We start from the raw sequence: 16643 nt of genomic DNA, 5'->3' as shown, positions 1-16643 counted from the left end.
CCCCACCTCCTGTGGTTCCACATACAGACGAACTTGTTGATCATTTAAGGGGCTCCACTCTCTCCCTCATTGCTCTGTACTTGTAGAATCTTTTTGGATTATCCTGAACCTTATATGCCAAGGCTATCTCATCCCCTTTTTGCCCTCCTGTTATTGGTGGAGTAGAAAGGAAATATATTTTGTAATGTGCTACCCACTCACAATATAAAAACTTGAGGCTGTTCCTTGAAGGGAAGGTTAATGCTGGAATAATGAATGGAATGGAGTTAATCTGAAAATTAAAACTGAAGTCAACACTCCATGAAAGATCTCACTTGGCGAAGAATACGTCTCAGGTTGATGTAACAATGGCCTTCTTATGAATTCTTAATCCAACCAAAGTTAAACACATCAAACCAAAATCAACTTCATCAACAAAGCTGATTGTATAGCAACTCTACACCGACAGGATAGAGGTTGAGATTTTGCTTCATTCTGTAACCTGAAAAGTTTGAATAAAATTTTGAAAATGTTAAGAGTGGTGACTGCAATATTCTTTCCACCTCTATGAAAATATTGCCTTGATGTCAACAAAGGAGTTGTGCCAAATCATTTTTAAAAATTCCAGTACCTCTAACAAACTTCTACTTTGTCACATGTTAAATCAAAATGTGTCTGGTGGTGAAATAATTATCCATGAATTTGGTATGTTAAGATTTATTATTCTTTTTGATATGCTATATCCAAACTCCCACTGTCCCATTGTCAAGTTGATCAACGCTGATTCTCTGATTAGCTATGCCTCAATTACATTATTTGTATCCTTGCTTTCAAACTACCTGATGCTTCTCTGATCTCTGCAACCGTCTCCAGCCTCATTACCCTCTGCTTGATGCTGGCCACTGGCCATCCTCACTTTCAGTTACTCCATCAGTGGGATCGAAACCTTCAGTTTTTTTGGATTCTAAACCCTGGACTTTCCTCCCTGAATCTCTCTGCCTGTCCAATTTTCCCCCTTTCAGTAGATAAAAGAATAATGGATATATTACGTTTAAAATTTCAAGAGACTTTCATTAGGTTCCACATGAAAAGATGTTGTACATCATAAAATGTCATGACTACCATATTAATACAGACAGATGATTTGGTAAAGGATTCAAAAATGAATAAACAGTGTAAGGACTGGGAACAGTACAGTCAAGGTGACAGATTGTGCAGCTATCCTGTTTATCGCTTTAAGGGTTTGTAAGTTCCAATTGGATTGTTCTTTGAAATTCTAGAGAATACAGGTCCAGTTTGCCCAAGCTCTCTTCAGAGGACAGGAATACAATCCTGGGAATATGTCTGTTAAACCTTTGTTGCATTCACTCTAAGGCAATAGTGTCTTTCCAGAGATAAGGAGACAAAGATTGGACACAAACAACTGCTTCTCCCCCAGAAACAAATTGTCCTCCCACCAATTTGCAGTTCAAATCCCAGCACCTCAACTCTGATCCAAAGTTGCTTGAGCTTTTGACATAAAATATTCAAAACCTGTTGTGGTCTGATCCTCTATCAATAATTGAGGAAACTTGTTTTTAATTGTTCTAAGTAGATTCTAAGGAACCCTTTGTCTTACAGCTGTATCTTAAAAACCCATCTTCTTTTCTGAGGATTTCGAAGCCATTCCTATTACTGTCATTGATTTCCCATTTAACCTCCAGCATTTGGCTTTAGTATGTCAAGGCTTATTATAATGGAGGCATGTTATCTTTTTCACATCTCTTCTAGTTGTAGTCTTTCACCCATATTATTTGACATCCTTCTGTTTGCTCCCTAACACTTATACTTCTTCCATCCTTGAATTTTCTATTCCTCCAATTAACTTGTGGATTCCCATATAAACAACTCCCGACATGTAACTGTGTGAGACAGCACAGGTATCCACCAGAACTGCTACTTCTCAGACCTTTGACACTTGGTGCTCATGTAACTAGGTTTTAAGACTTACGGGAATTTGAGTGACATCTAATGCAGAATCCTACAATGTTGCTTACATTTGACAGTCTATCTCATGCTCTGACTGTACAGTATAATTTTCCCTTCAGAGCCTTCGTTGGGGGCGGTGGTGGTGAAGGGGAGGGAGAGTAAATGAAAATCGATACACCTTGGTGTTGTGAGAGGGGGTAAAGTTTCCCTTGGTCAGTTTGGATATTAACACTTCATAAATCTGTGTATATGATGAATCAAGTTCTTGGGGTTCACATCTCCCAATTATAATGTGTAACAAGTTGTGAAGAAACATGGAAAATCTTACTCTGTTTGGTAGCTCCAACAGAATTGTAAAGGTTTTGAGAACATTCACCATTTCTCGAGAAACAGCTCCCAGACATAATCTTCCCCTATTTCATTTTCTACTGCTCATGTTGTGACAGGATCAACTCATTCCCACAAATCTGATCCAGTTACACATTCTATTACATTGACAGAATAAAATCTGTAAAATCATGTGAGCAGCAAATTGCTTCACTGATCTTTTTTTGTTATTACTGTGCATCTCTGTTTCTATATTACGAGTTTTCTCACTGATGAAGCTTCAGAATGGAGACTTGCTTTTATCATTGTTGTTTCATCGAACAGACAACATCAAAATACAGATGTAGTGTCTCAAATCAGGTGGCAAATTTGTCCAAAAACTAGACCATTTTAGAACGTGTCATAAAATCAATGTTAATTGATTGAAATTTTAAAACAAGCTTGCCTGGGCAGCATGACACTGGACTAGGTATCTGCTTTGGAGCTGCGTGCCTGTCTATTCCCATACAGTAGTGACCTTTGACACCACTTGACACATGAACCACTTTTGGCAAAAACCCTCCAATCCACAATTAGACAAGATCTGAAATCCGACTCAGGCTTAGACGATGAGGTAGGAGAAAGTGAGGACTGCAGATGCTGGAGATCAGAATCAAAAAGTGTGATGCTGGAAAAGCACAGCTGGTCAGGCAGCATCCGAGGAGCAGGATAATCGACATTTCGAGCATAAGTCCTTAATCAGAAGTGAGGGTTGTGGCCCAAGGGGGCTGAGAGATAAATGGGAGGAAGGTGGGGCTAGGGGAAGGTAGCTGGGAATACCATAGGTAGATGAAGATGGGGGTGAAGGTGATAGGTCAGAGAAGAGGGTGGAGCGGATAGGTGGGAAGAAAGATGGACAGTTCATAAGGGCAGTGCCAGGTTGGAAGGTTGGCTCTGGGATAGGTGGGGGGAGGGGAATTGAGGAAACTGGTGAAATCTACACAGATCCCATGTAGTTGGAGGGCCCCACGGTGGAAGATGAGGCGTTATTCCTCCAGGCATTGGGCAGTTTGGGTTTGGCGGTGGAGGAGGCCCTGGATTGCATGTCCATGACAGAGTGGGAGAGAAAGTTGAAGGGTTCAGCTACGGGGCAGTGGGGCTGATTAGTGCGGGTGCCCCAGGGATGTTCTCTGAAACATTCAGCAAGCTGGTGTCCTGTCTTGCCAGTGTAGAGAAGATCATACCGGGGGCAATGGACACAGTAGATGACATGTCGAAGTGCAGGTAAATCTCTGTCGAATGTGGAAGGATGCTTTGGGGCCTTGGACGAAGGTAAGGGGGAAAGTGTGGGTGCAGGTTTTGCACTTCTTGCGATAGCAGGGGCAGATGCTGAGAGTGGAGGGTGGGTTGGTGGAGGCATGGACCTAAAAAGGGTGTCGCGGAGGGAATGGTTTCTCTGGAACACAGATAGGGGTGGGGAGGGAAATATATCCCTGGTGGTGGTGTCTGTTTGTAGGTGGCAGAAATGGCGGAGAATGATGTGATGTATCAGGAGGTTGGTGAGGTGGAAGATGAGGACTTTTCCTTGTTGTGATTGGAGGGGTGGGGGTTCAAGGGCGTAATTGCGGGAAGTGGAGGTGATGTGCTGGAGAGCATCGTCGTGTGGGAAATGGAGAACAACCCCAGTCTTCACCTTCCACCCCAACCAACCTCCGGATACATTGCATCATCCTCCGCCATATCCACTACCTACAAACAGACCCCACCCCTATTAACATTCTGCAGAAATGTACCCTCAACAGCCCACACCCCATTCCCGGCACCTTCCCCCACCACTGCAAGAAGTGCAAAACCTGTGCCCACATCTTCCCCCTTCTCTTCTTCCAAGGCCCCAAAGGATCCTTCCACATCCGACAGAGCTTTAACTGCACTTCTACACACGTCATCTACTGTGTCCATTGCTCTCGATGTGATCCCCTCTACACTGGGGAGAAGGATGTAAACTAGTGTTTGCATCTCTGGGACACATGCACTAACAACTCCATCGCCTGGTGGCCGAAGACTTTAACCTCCCCTCCCACTCCTCCATGTAAGTCCAGTGCCTTCTCCACTGCCAAACCCTAACCATCTGATGCCTGAAGGAAGAACGCCTTGGGACCCTCCAACTACATGGGATCAATGTGGATTTCACCAGTTTCCTCATTTCTCCTCCCCTCCACCCTAGCCCAGATCCAACTTTCTAATCCAGCGCTGCCCTCTTGAACTGTCCTACCTGTCCATCTTCCATCCCACTTATCAGCTCCACACTCCCCTCTCACCTATCACCTTCACCCCCCCACCTTCATCTACCTATCGCATTCCCAGCTGCTTTCCCCCTCAGCCCCACCCCTTCCCATTTATCTCCCAGTCCCCTTGGGCCACAATCCTCACTCCTGATGAAGGGCTTGTGCTTGAAACGACACTTCTTCTGCTCCTCGGATGCTGCCTGACCAGCTGTGCTTTTCCAGCACCACACTCTTCGACCCTGAAGTTGCAGGTTTTGAGACATGATACCCATATTATGGATCCTGGAGATCTGAATTAAAACCAGAAAATGCTGGAAATACTCAGCAGATCTGACAGCATCTGTGGAGAGAGGAACCAAGTTACTGTTTCAGTTTGGTCACTTTTTTTAATCAGATGATTTTTACCTTTGTTGCATGTTTTTAGTTAGTGAGGATAACTCATTAATTTTAAATGCTGATAAATTCTTATTGGTTGATTTATTTCACCTGTAACTGTATCCTAGTTAGTACTGCAACTGTAGAAAGAAATGTCTCAAGGTGTTCCATAGAGGGAAGAAAGCCAAATCTCCAGAATTTGGTATAAAATGAAAAAGTGTTGGAGAAACTCTGCAGGTCTGGCATTCCCTGTGGAAAGAGAAGCAGATTTAGCATTTAAAGCCTGCTATGATGACTCTTCACAGAACCGTTCTGATGAGGAGTCATGTTTGTCTTAAAATGTCACCTCTGTTTCTTTCTTCACAAATGCTGAAAAGTCTGCTGTGGTCCTCCCCCATTTTCACCTTTCCATTTCACATTTCTAGCATCTGTGCTATTTTGCCTTTAATTCCAAATTTGGTGTTAAGAATGGTCAATGTTCATTCTACCAGATGAATATGGAACAAATATTTCTAACATTCTCTCCATTGAAACCATACTACAAAACCCTGAGTATAGATTGCATTGAATGTGATATCAGTTGTGGCACAGTGGGTAACAATCTCTCTCCTTCAAGTTAGAAGGCAATGAATTCACACCCCCTGCTGTCAGCATAGTCTAGGTAGTGATAGCACTGCACTGTTGGTAATACATTCTTTCAGATGGGATGTTAAACTGAGGTCCTTTTTGCCTTCTGGAGGGGATATGAGAGTGTATGGCTCTAGTCCAAAGAAGGGTAGGAGTGTTCTCTCAGCATCATTTGAGCCAATATTTATAAATATTATAACAAGCTTCTGGATTTCTCTAGCTTATTATCATTCGTGATACGTGTGTGGATGTATACTTTGTCTATATATACATATGCATATAATCTGTTCCATATGCTGTTTGAAAGCTGAGCATTTGCTGTTTTGCTCATTATTAATACATCTATGTGAATTTATTTATAATTTTTTAGAGTGCAGTTATTATCAGAGGCCCTGGGAGTTGGGGAGCAATTCAATACTAAAGGAACGGCCAGCTGAAGTGCTGCTATTGGTATTGGCCAGGCTTGGAGTTAGGCTGAATGGTCAGAACAGTGACTTCTTCTGGAATTTCCAGAAACTGAAGATTAATTCCAGATCACTGCTCAGAGCAATCACCCGATGCATTTAAAAGAAATAAAGGTTTTTTTTTCACCCTTCTGATTATTACTTCAAAAAGTATTGGAGATGGAAAAGAAAAGCTTCTGGGATAACCTGTCAAGGGTCATCCAATCAGCAGCAGGGTATGTTCATTGTCGAATTAACTGGGAAGATAGGGCAATGTAAGGATAAACATGTTTTGTGGCCAGTGATTACATTGTGGGATTACACTGTGTTGTGTGTGTCACATGACTAATAGCTGGAGTATGGGATTGAGACTACTGGGAGGAGGTCATGTGCTTAAACCTCCAGTATTTAGATTAGATTAGATTCCCTACAGTGTGGAAACAGGCCCTTCGGCTCAACAAGTCCACACTGACCCTCCGAAGAGCAACCCACCCAGATCAATTGCCCTACATTCACTCCTGCTTAATCCACCTAACACTACGGGCAGTTTAGCATGGCCAGTTCACCTAACGTACACATCTTTGGACTGTGGGAGGAAACCGGAGCACCCGGAGGAAACCCACACAGACACAGGGAGAATATGCAAACTCCACACACAATTGCCTGAGGTGGGAATTGAACCTGGGCCCCTGGCACTGTGAAGCAGCAGTGCTAACCCTCACCCAGAATTGGAAATACCTTCACCCAGAGTTGGAAATTGCAGTATACAGCAGTGATTCTCCTTATTCAATTTAATCCTCCATCTTCAGAAATTCCTCTTTCAGTTTCACCCTCCTCCGAGTGGCATATTCCCTGGTATAATGATGGCCTCTGCTTTTCACTGCACTTTGAATGATGTGGGCCACCAAAAGAGGATTTGTGTAGAAAATTGTGTAGAGTGTACAGCTCAGAAGCAGTATCTATGCTCCATCCCAGCTCCCTTTCACCTTACTTCACATAACCCTATTAGAACATTGAAAGGGAGATTGAGGGCAGACTCCCTAGCAAGGATTGCTGAACCTCGAGCATTCCTTTGAAGTCTCTAGGCATTAAAACTGTATCTGAAGGACTCTGCTGCGGAGAAAAAAACCCGTGAAGTTATTTTTAAAAAATGGTGCTTCATTCTCTTTGAAGTTAATGATCAATTATTAAAAGTACCATGTCGAGGAAATAAAGGTTGTTTGACCTGACAGGATGGTTGAAGGTGGGAGGTCATACGATGAAATTTTTCAGATCACATTCCAACAAGAGCTGGTGACCCCCTTTTCTAGCAGGCACATTCCTTTATCCAGCCAGCCATTTTGATTCTACTCCAATCATCGAGCTGCATTGTTTGCTTGAATGCACTGGTATGTGGAACACGCAGAAAATTGAAGTTCCTCTAGAAACCAATCTTCAAAGGCCACCCATGGGGAAAGTTAAAAGTCGGATTCCATTACCCTGGTCAGCCATCATTCTCCAGTTGTTGCTGGTTGCCAAGCAACAACACACCTGACTATGTGGTAGAAGTTAGACTTTCCATAATCAGCAGAGAAGAGTTGAGGCTGCTTTATCCTTGACTTAAAGTAAGGAGGGGATAAAAGGCAACTGAACAATTTTACATATTCTTGATAAATAAAAATCAGAATCTCTAGTGAAAGCTGGAACTGAAATAAGGCCAAGATTTAAGTTAATGTGGGAGACAAAAATCAAGATTAAAATTCAGGTGATGACTTCTATTAAATAACTTCTTTTAGATGGATTTTTAAAAGCTGTCAGAGATGGCCAAAGTCTCTCTCATTCAAACATAAGTTTATTAATCTGGAGCATTTCTGGTTTCTCTGAATTTTATGTGAAACTATCCAGCTTGTTATTGCAATTTGTTTTTTGGCAAAGGGCAAGAATTCTGAAGTGATTGCAATAAAAATTATGAAAGGTGAACTTAAAGTTTTGTCTCCTGTTTCTCCAAATTTGAATTCCTAATCCAATTAAATAGGTCACATAAAAGGGCAGTGCACAACTTTGTGAATAATATTGAAACAGAGCCAGGCCTGAGGACAAAGCAACTAGACTCAAATGTTTGCAGAATTACTTGCAAAGGCCATAAATGACATATAATTGAAATGCAAGCTTCGAGAGATGAGCAAAAAAGAAGGGCTTGCTTCGTTGTAATGTTTTACAGTATCACTGAATGTTGCAAAGCACTTTACGATGAATGAATTTTTGATTTCCAGATGTACGTTTATTGACGTTGACAGGATACTTTGCTCTTTCTGATGCTGGTCAGGATTGAGGCATTACCTCATTTTCTACCTCAACGACCTTGAACCAATTATATTGCCTCAAATAACTTTTCAGTTAATTGAGTATAGACTAATGATGGAAACTGGGGACTTTTCTGTTCATGTGGCTGAGCTGTTTAAACATGACTGAAGTGTGCAGTTTGATTCTCGTGATTATTTGGAGGTATTGTGACCATGTGTGAAAATGGAAGGAGGCTGTGTATGTACTAGCACGGACTCCTTTCTGCCAAGAATTTGTTTCGTTGATCACGCCAGGTGGTTTCCATCTTCTGTCCTGCGAATCAATAAGCCCTGGTGTTATATTGGCATTGATGCTAACTAGGAAATTCTCTCCTTTAAAACCAATGCACAAACATTGTGGAACACTTGTTCTCCATTTTTCCCAGCATCAGTGTTTGCAACTCAAAGCATTCTTTCAAGATACCAGAGTTCTGAAGAACTTTAGACTGAAAATGTTAACTCTGATAGATCCGCTGAGCTTCATCTGCACATTGTGTTCTTATTCCCTCAAGATTCAGCACAGTCTACAATTTTACTGGTTGATCCTGTTGATAAATGTGTCTCCCCATTGTGCACATATACAGTTATCAAGAGCTAATATAGGTTGAGGCAGTGGATTATGCATCATGTTCAGAGAGCTGAATTGTTTCCTGTGTACTTGGGTATGGTTGGGTTGGCATTTTTGCCCTTGTGCCTTGCCAGCATGACACTTGCTAGCAAGGCAGAGAGAGAGTTGGTCTCTCAGTTGATTGGAAGCAGCATGTGAAAGCAATCCAATAACTGTCTCAGTAGAGCTTGCTGTGATAGTTGATGCACCTGCCTGTCTGTACGTTCAGGGTTTCAGTTCAAAGATCTTGTGTTATTAAGAAGCTGTAAAGTAATGTTTAGAAAAAAAAGTTAATTTCTTTTGTGGGAAGAATTTTATTGAATGATAAAAATGTGAAAACATGATGTTTTTTTAATATTAATTGGAAAATACAATAAAGATTGAAAACAGTAGAGAGGAAATCACGATAAAGTAGATGGAATGTGAACTGTTGCTCAGTGGGGAGCAGTAACACTGTTTGAGTCCCATTCCAGAGACTTGATCATAAGATCCAAGCTCACAGCCTCAGTCCCAGTACCAATGGACTGTTGAAGGGCAGGTTTTTTTTGGATCAGGTCTAACCAAAGCTCCTCCTTACCTCTTGGTTGAATGGAAATTATCCCACTGCATTATTTTGAAGAAGAACAGGAGAAGTACTGCCTCAGGTTCCTGGCCAATATGTGTCCCGCGACCAGTCCTATCCGGTTTATCTGGACATTGTCATTTGGTTGTTTATAGGAACTTGCTGTGTACAATGTGACTGCTTTATTGCAACAGTAGCTCAATTTGAAAGGCTCTTTAGAGAGAAAAGGTGTGAAATTCAGTTCCAGAGCATGTGGCAAAGACGTTCAAATGGGAATTTGGCTGTTATCTGGAAAGAAACCAAGTGCAAGATTACAGGGGGTAAGGTTGGAGAATGGTCCAAAGTAGAATGCTTTTTTGGAGAGCTAGTGCAAACACAATGGACTGAGTGGCATTCTTCTCTACTGTAGCTATTCTGTGCTTCTCATCACCCCACCCCTCATATGCGGCTCCTAAACTCTTACTGGCTTTCTTATGACAAACAAGGTGGTGAAAGGGATTAGGAGCAAGATGGAATGATAATGGTGGTCAGGGATTTGAGAGAGGGACAATGAATGAGTCATTGAGGAGTTGAAGGGGGAACAGTTCGTGAGGTGGTTGGGAGGGGAATGGCGAGTGAGATCACAACCATTTGGGAGCAAATCAATAGTAGCAATGGGCAACAGGCAGAAAACAATAACTTCAGTGGTGCAAGGTGTTCTGGTTCAGTGTTGCAAGTTGGTGTTTAAATGAACAGCTAAGCTGGAGAATAAACTTTGAGCTTTATACCTGTATTTGCACAAAAAATTGAATGACAAAGTAGAAATTTTCAACCATGAGCTGACTGCAACTATATGCAAATGTCTTGGAACATTTTACTGAATGAAAGGCACTATATAAATGCAAGTTGGTAATATTCATGATTTATGTCATAAATGGAGTGGGGTCAGGGCTCTGCAACTAAATAAGATAAGCATATGTCACCTCTGCAATAAAAAAAAAGTTAATAGTGTGGTCACAATTATAATCACATGGATGTCTGTGTATCTTAATATTGTTTAAGAATAAACTTGCCAGTTTCCATGATGTGAAATTCTGTCTGTTGGGAACCACTCCAGCGTTGGGAGACTAGTAATAATGAACTTGTTGATTGTGAAGCAGGAAGGCATTAATATACAAATATGCATATCAATGACACCCTTGTTTACTTGCTTGTTTTGTTCTATAAAATGTCCATCAAGTCCAAATATTTCTTACAATGGATAACAAATGTGTCAGTATCTAGAAACTATGAAGTGGACTATGGACCACTTATTGTATTTAAGTGATAACTTTTGAGTTCAGGTCTTATTAGCTGTAAATAAATATCATAAATGGGATGATTACAGGAATGTCTGCTCCATCATTTTCTTAGATTCTGGGTTTTAACTTTTTGTTTGTTCCAGAAATATGGGCACCCTGGGCAAGACAATAGTTATAGCCTGATTGTACATGTAAGCAAAGGCTGCTTCCATGGTGATCCAACAAATGTGACTAGCCAGGGTTAAACATAAAGCAAAGCTCCCTCTGCAATATCTCTCTACCAGCAAGAAGGAAAGCTTTGCATTTATTTAGTGCCTTTCATGACCTCTGGATATCCAATTGGCTTACAGCCATTGTGGTGGTATTCGCTGTGGTCAATGTTATGATGTTGGAATTATGGTAGCCAATTTTGCCATGACGCACTCTCTCAAATAGTACAGTGATGACCATATAATCTTTTAACATAATCATGATTAAGGCACAAAGATTGACCAAATAGCATCATTTAGATGCACCTGAAGAGCAGAAGGGGCCTTAGTTTTATGCCCCAGTCAAAAAGTGGCACTTACAACAGACTGGACTCTGTAGTAGGGCACTGGACTTGGTTAGTGAGCTCAAATCTCTGGAGTAAAAAGTGACACAAAAGGAGATGGTATCAATTTTAATTAATGTTGTTATCACAATGATATCTTCCATTTGTTAGCTCCTTTTGATGTGTTATGCTCCAAAGGAGCATTTATCAAACTTCATTTGTCATAAGTTAAAAATCACACAACACCAGGTTATAGTCCAACAGGTTTAATTGGAAGTACACTAGCTTTCGGAGCAACGCTCCTTCATCAGGTGATTGTTTCTCAAGTGATATTAGACAAGTGGCCAAATGCTTGGTCAAAGCTTATTTTTAAGGAGTACTTCACACCAGTAGAGAGATTTAACAAGAGAGTTTTATCAGATGGGACCTCAATAGATTTTTAAAAATTCATTCACAGGATGAGGGTGTTGCTGACTAGGCAGCATTTATTGTCCATCCCTAATTGCCCATAGGGCTATTAAGAGTCAACCACATTGCTATGGGTCTGGAGTCACATGTAGGCCAGACCAGGTAAGGATGGCAGATTCCTTCCATGAAGGACATTAGTGAACCAGATGGGTTTTTCCGACAATCGACATTGGATTTATGGTCATCATTCCTAATTTCAGATATTTATTGAATTCAAATTCCACCATCTGTCATGGTGGGATTTGAACCCAGATCCCCAAAATGTTATCTGAGTCACTGGATTAACAGTCCAGCAATAATACCACTAGGCCATCGCCTCTCCATTAAAGTTAAGGCAAAGCCATCAATAGTAAAGTGATGAAAATTGGGGGATGCACAAGAGGCAAGAATTGGAGGAGCACTTAGATCTTAAAATTTTGGGATTGAAAGAGGTTACAGAGATTAAGAGTGAAAAGGCTGTGGAGGGATCTGAAAACAGTGATATGGTTTTTTCCTGGATGGATGCAGGGATGCAGTGTAGGTCAGTGGGTGTAGTGGCACTGAGGCAAACCAGGAGGTATATATATTGAGGTTTAAATTGAAGAGTAAAGCCTCTCATGCCTCAGCCTAATCCATTCAGAATAGCCCCTAATATCTAAAGTACTACACATTTTTATTTGTCAGAATAGCCTATCCCAGCCAAATTAGTATAAGTTTAATACTGAATTCAGGCTGGGAAACTGTTCAAATCCACCTTATACTGGATACTCAGAGTCCAGTCTCGGATTTAAACTGGAACCCCAGAATTAAAGACTTTTTTGACATTCCTTTGGGATCAAGGATGACTTTCTTCCATTCTGGTTTGGTGGGTTTTGAGGTGGATGATGGATCCAATGAGCAGTCTGTGAACTCTGCCACATGGGAAGTAGGTGCAAAAATATCTTCATTTTGGTTGGTCATAAACCAAGGATTGGTATGAGTGGGTGGGAATTTTTGACTTCCAGACATGCTTAGCAGATGTCTCTAAAGTATTTCTGCTGTCCTTCTGGGAGTCTCCTGTTGCAACGTAATTCCCAGGAGAACAGCTGCTTTGAGAATATGATGCTGCCCCTATGAGTGACATGTGCCATTCAGCAGAATTGGTTTCGAGTGTTTTCCTGGCTTGATGCTGGGCATATTAGTATAGGAAGACATGCTACTGTTGAACTGCCTTTCGTGTTACTAGATTTGGAGGATCTTGCAAGGTCACTGTCATTGGTGACAGTGCTTCCCAGTGCTTTGAGGTGGCTGCTGTAGGTTGTCAAAGTCTCCATTGTGTTCAGGAACATAGAAATCACTGCTATATGGTAGACAATGTATTTTGCCTTTCGTGAGAAATTGGATCTCAAACACCGTCTTCTCCAGTTGACCAAAGAAATGAATTGGCATTGTGGATATGATGGGCAATAAAGACTGGCTCAGGTATTAATGCCAATATTCCATGAATGAATAAAAAAGGATGAATTTTAACACCTGTGTTTGCCTTTATTGAGAGGAAGTTCCGAAGGTAAGGAAAATAGCCCATATTTTCCATTCTGTTGATTTTTATCGATGGGCAGATGTGTTATGCTGTAGGAATAGGTTGAGAAAGGACCTTAGTTTCCTATGTGATTGTGACTATATTAAAGAGAGGAGGTAAGTGTGATTTGCTATGACTGCTGTAAGTTTTCTCTGCTGTCTCCCACCGGGAAGATCATTCAAGGTTCTTCTATAATCTCCTCTTCCGAGTGGCTGAAGAATGCTTTCCAGAGTTGAAGTGCTGTTTTTTGTCCATCAATAAGCACCAAGATCTTCGCTGCAAGGCACATTAGTACTCTACCTTGCATTTCTGTTCAATCCTTATACATAACCTTTTCTGACCTCACAAAGTTCTTTGACTCTTATGTAGCGTTCTCCCCAAATTTACTCTGAGAGATTTGTCACCAACCTCACCCATACCAGCAGGTGAGCAAATTATTAATTACCATAGACCCTACCTTGGTGAAGCCTTATGTCATACAAGGTTATGCTATTGCACCAACTGTCTTTATTTTCTTTACTATAATACATACACTTCACCTCTGGAAAAGTGTTCTGCAATTGTGGAGAATTTGGCGTAATTTAAAACTGTAAATAAACTCTGCACAGGAAAGATTATGTTCCACAAAGTGAACTTTTGGAAGATCAAAATACTGGTACCTGTAATATGGAGCAACACTAGCTCAGCATTTTGAAGGATCCTCGTCAATAGAGGGTTAAGTATGTGTCAGCCCCCATCATCGCAGCTGAAACCACAGCCATGTTCAACTTGCGATCAATAAAAGATTAAATGACTTCTTCTGATTGCTGGCATTCCATTAGGTTTTGAAGGTGTGACTCATTTTTCTTCCTCAAAGTTAGCAGAGTTCGATAGACTGCACACAACATCCCTGCTGCATAAAGATTTGGAGAAGCCCAAGGTATCATTGGTCTACTGGAGAGTTACTGAGAAATTTTAAAACTAGTGTTTTGTAAATAGATTCGTGTTCTGAACCATTAGTTTATAAAGATGACTAGATAGAGGACACAGATAGTCGGGTAGCTGTTGGCTACAGCTCATTGACTAACAATCACGACTCCAAATCTTAAAGATCTGGACATGTCTCCCACTCCAGAGATTTACACACAAAAACCTAGCCTGCCACTCCCATTCCAGTTGTTTGGGAGTACCATGTTATCTGAGATGCCATATTTCTGGTGAGCGATTACACTCAGACTCTGTCTTCCTCTTCTGGTGGATGTTAAAGATGCCATAGCACTATTTTGAAAAAGAGCTAGAGATTTCTGTCTGGTGTCCTGATCAATATTTATCCTTCAACCAGCATTCAAAAACATCGTGTCTGCTTGTTATTACAATGCTGCTGGTGGCACTATGCTATGTGTAAATAGGCTGTTCCATTTTGATTAGATTAGATTACTTATAGTGTGGAAACAAGCCCTTCGGCCCAACAAGTCCACACCGACCCGCCGAAGTGCAACCCACCCAGCCCATTCTCCTACATCTGCCCCTTCACCGAACACTACGGGCAATTTAGCATGGTTAATTCACCTAACGTGCACATTTTTGGTCTGTGGGAGGAAACTGGAGCACCCGGAGGAAACCCACGCAGACACGGGGAGAATGTGCAAACTCCACACAGTCAATCACCCCTGAGGCGGGAATTGAACCTGGGTCTCTGGTGCTGTGAGCTACCTGACCACAGTGATTGCACATCAGAAAGTAATTCATTGCCAGTATGGTGCTTTGAGGTGCCCTGAAGTCATTTAAATACAAATTCCTTCTTGAAGATTTGGGGTAGAGAGAGGAAGAAAACAGCCAGTGTCGATACTCTGCTAGATTATCCAATGCCTGAAAGAACATGCACAATAATAGTAGGTAAAGATTTGACTGAAAACCAAGGCAACCTCCCTCCAGAGTTAAAAGGCCTCGAAGTGCTTGTTCTTAGGAGAGAGAAAATAATTATTTAAGTTTCAGTTCTTAGCATAACAGGAATCCTACTGAGGAATACAAAAATGCAGAATTATGAATTACAAAAGGTTAAAATTGGAATGAAAATAGAATACTCTGAAAAACTCAACAGTTCTGGTAGCTTCTGCAGAGAGAGAAACAGAGCTAACATCTCAAGTCCTTCATGACTCTTCTTGGAACGGAATTCTGAAGATGGGTCATACTGATCTCAAAACTTTCTTTCTCTGTCCACAGATGAACAGATCTGCTGAGTTTTCTGCTTTCTTTTAGTTCATATTTCCAACATCTGGATTTTTTTCATTTTTATTAGAGGTTTATATTCTGTTGTGCTGGCTACTTGATAAAAAGACAATGACCACCACTTTTCATTATTTGACAAGAGATTATAGACCTGAAACATTAGCTCTCTTTGTTTCTCTTCTCAAAGCTGTTGCCTCACCTGCTGACTGCTTCCTGGTTTTACTATTTTTTTATTTTCAACTTCCAGCATCCTTAATATTTTAGCTTTGACCATCCATTTCCTAGTATCTATCTATCAGCCCAGCCTTATTTTTATTCATTCATGGGGATGCAGGCAACAATGGCTGGGCCAGCATTTATTGCCCATCCTGAGACACTCCTGTGAAGGTGGTGATGAACTGTCATCTTGAACTGCTGAAGTCCATTCAGTATAGTTTACCCCCCATACCCCTCACTCCCACTGTGGCAATGCTGTTAGGGAGGGAGGTCCAGGAGTTTGACCCAATCACATTGAAGGAAAGGCAGTGTATTTCCAAGTCAGAATAGTGAGTGGCTTGGAGGGAAAATTGCAAGTGATGGTGTTTCAAAGTATCTGGTGCCCATGTCCTTCTAAATGGTAGAGTTGCTGTCTAGGGAGCCTTGGTACATTTCTGCAGTGCATCTTATAGATGATATGCATTGTTCCTATACTATTTTGGTGGCCAAGGGAGTGAATGTTTGAGAATGTGATGCCAACTAAGTGGGCAGCCTTGGCCTGGATGGTGTCAAGCTTCTTGACTGCTCTTAGAATTGCGCTCATCCAGGCATGTAGGGAGTATTCTATTACACTCCTGACTTATGTCCTATGGATGGTGAATAGACTTTTGGTTACTCAGGAGGGGAGTTACTTGCTGCAGGATCTGAAGCATTTGACCTGCTCTTATAACCATGATATTTGTTTGGCTGATCCAGTTAATTTTGTAGTCAGTGGTAATAGTCGAGAGTATGGTGCTGGAAAAGCACAGCAGGTCAGGCAGCATCCAAGGAACAGGAGAATCAACATTTCAGGCATAAACTCTTCATCAGTCAGTGGTAAAATCCAAGATATTGTTGGACATCAACAATCTCCTCTCCAGTTTGAATCTTTTCTCAATGATCCTCTTGGG

General features: G+C 41.4%; 1 protein-coding gene across 1 annotated transcript in view; it reads left to right on the top strand.

Moving 5' to 3' along the window:
• Positions 1-16643, top strand: part of LOC140453512 (exostosin-1-like) — a 255525-nt gene that overhangs the window by 15258 nt on the left and 223624 nt on the right. The window lies entirely within an intron of this gene.

This window comes from Chiloscyllium punctatum, chromosome 27, assembly GCF_047496795.1.
Source record: "Chiloscyllium punctatum isolate Juve2018m chromosome 27, sChiPun1.3, whole genome shotgun sequence".
NCBI lineage: Eukaryota > Metazoa > Chordata > Chondrichthyes > Orectolobiformes > Hemiscylliidae > Chiloscyllium > Chiloscyllium punctatum.
Note: the sequence above shows the minus strand (reverse complement) of the source record. Positions and strands in the feature narration are given on the sequence as shown.